Genomic DNA, 1,846 nt, shown 5'->3' on the forward strand with positions numbered 1-1,846 from the left:
TTTATTTGAACTCAGAAAAATCCGTCAGCAGCGTTGTTAGTATGGCCTCCTTCATAGTCTTCTGAAATCTAACAGTAAGATGCAGGAAAGCAAGAGAATAGCGTGATCCAGCCAGCCGAGAGGACCTCAACTGCCGTCAAGTTTAGCCAAAGACCTTACTCGTCCGTCATGTTACTCATAGTTGGTTTCACCTCATTAACTTTCTTTGCCTTTGCAAAATATCTGTCGTAGGTTACTCAGTTTACGCAGCGAAGTATTGATTGAACTGACATCTGCCAATAAAGCAAACTGGACAACTTGATTAAAATCCCGTTATCAAATAAACTATGGCACATTTTGACTGACGCATTTTTGTGAAGAATGCCGACTGAGAAAGTAGTTAATTATCTCCGAGCTGAGCTGGTAAAACGTTTCTATACAGCTGCAAACATCTTGGATCGCCAGCGATTAATATATACACCAGAACTTTTCATTCACTGAAGCTTGTGTCAGCGAGATGAAGACTACAGCACTTTGTGTTTTTGCTCTGTTCCTTTCTTCGATGTTAGTTGAGGGCGTCATACCTGGTCGTATCTGCCTTGAGAGTAATAATTGCGATGGAAAAAAAGTACATGAATAAGTAGAAATCTCTCTCGTTTTCAATCCACCTAAAATGTTTTAGATAGTGTTAATGTTTAATTTGAGTTAAATATTCTAAGTGGTTCGATCAGGAGTGGCAATGTTTTTCCTTTCAAAAGGAGAATTTCCAATAAGGAACACTTATTATTAAGCGTAGAAATACCTTATCTATGTATTTAGTCATATGAAAATGAGTTGGAATCTTTCAATAACGTTTTTTCTTTATCATTTCATTCATGTCATTGTTGAAGGATACTAACTATTCAACTCATTTTTCTCACTAAAAGCCGTTTTAAATTGTTTTAGGAAGAGCCTACGGAAAAGTTTAGAGATGAAGAAGGAGTTAGAAATTTAGAAATGATGAAGATGAACATCCGCAGGCGCTTAGAGGAGGTAAAATACAGGTTTTTAATCTATGGTCTCATCGGTTTGTCTAGTTAATTCAATATCCAAATAGTTGAATTGGAGGAAGAAGTCATTCGGTTCTTTCCATGCATTTTACTCAAAATATTCGTCAGAACGGTCTTGTTTTTTTATTTCTTTTTTTTCGAATAAGTTTAAAGAGAAATTTTAAGATTATGTTTGTTGAATCTTTGTAGGCAAAACGTGAGCAACATTACCGGAGAGAAATTTGCTTACGAGCCCGCGAGCTGAGATGTGGAATGGAACAAAAGAAATAGGTTCACTGCAGTGAAGAATACACAGCTAACTTGAAGTTAAAGCATAATTTTATTCCTAAATGACAAAATTGAGATGTAGATGTTTTAGCCGCTATCATCAATATTATATTGTGTGAAAATCTATAAATTGCTTGAATTCAATAAAGGCTGTGGTCCATATGGTGAATATGTACGATTCGCTCTATTTATTGTTGAGCCCTAACATTTTAAGTGGCCCGCCAGGGTAGTGTGAGGACTCTTTAACCCTTTAACTCCCATGAATGACCACGACACATTTTCTCCTTACGATTTCAATACAATATCAAACAAACAACTGATGAGAAAAAGGAAAAAAATAATTTAAGTGGATTATCAGTTGACCCAATACCAATTTCTCCAAATTACCATCATAAAAAATTGTATGATAGACAGAAAGGAGAATTATTTATAAGATCTTTAGAGTGAAAGGGTTTATCTCGAGGCTTTTATCTTGATGTTTAGTTAAACACGAGTTATTGCCCCTGTAATTCGCAATAAATTTCTATTCACAATTTACTGAGTCCGGTGCA

The 1,846-nt window shown here is 35.5% G+C and overlaps 1 long non-coding RNA gene across 1 annotated transcript; it reads left to right on the top strand.

Annotated features, from left to right (window-relative positions):
- Positions 1-341: 341 nt before the first annotated feature.
- LOC149047362 (uncharacterized) lies at positions 342-1,464 on the top strand. Its single transcript, XR_016186413.1, has 3 exons — positions 342-607; positions 925-1,011; positions 1,218-1,464. It is a non-coding gene; the product is annotated as an uncharacterized LOC149047362 (long non-coding RNA).
- Positions 1,465-1,846: the final 382 nt, after the last annotated feature.

Source organism: Pocillopora damicornis, chromosome 4, assembly GCF_964200805.1.
Source record: "Pocillopora damicornis chromosome 4, jaPocDami1.2, whole genome shotgun sequence".
NCBI classification, from domain to species: domain Eukaryota; kingdom Metazoa; phylum Cnidaria; class Anthozoa; order Scleractinia; family Pocilloporidae; genus Pocillopora; species Pocillopora damicornis.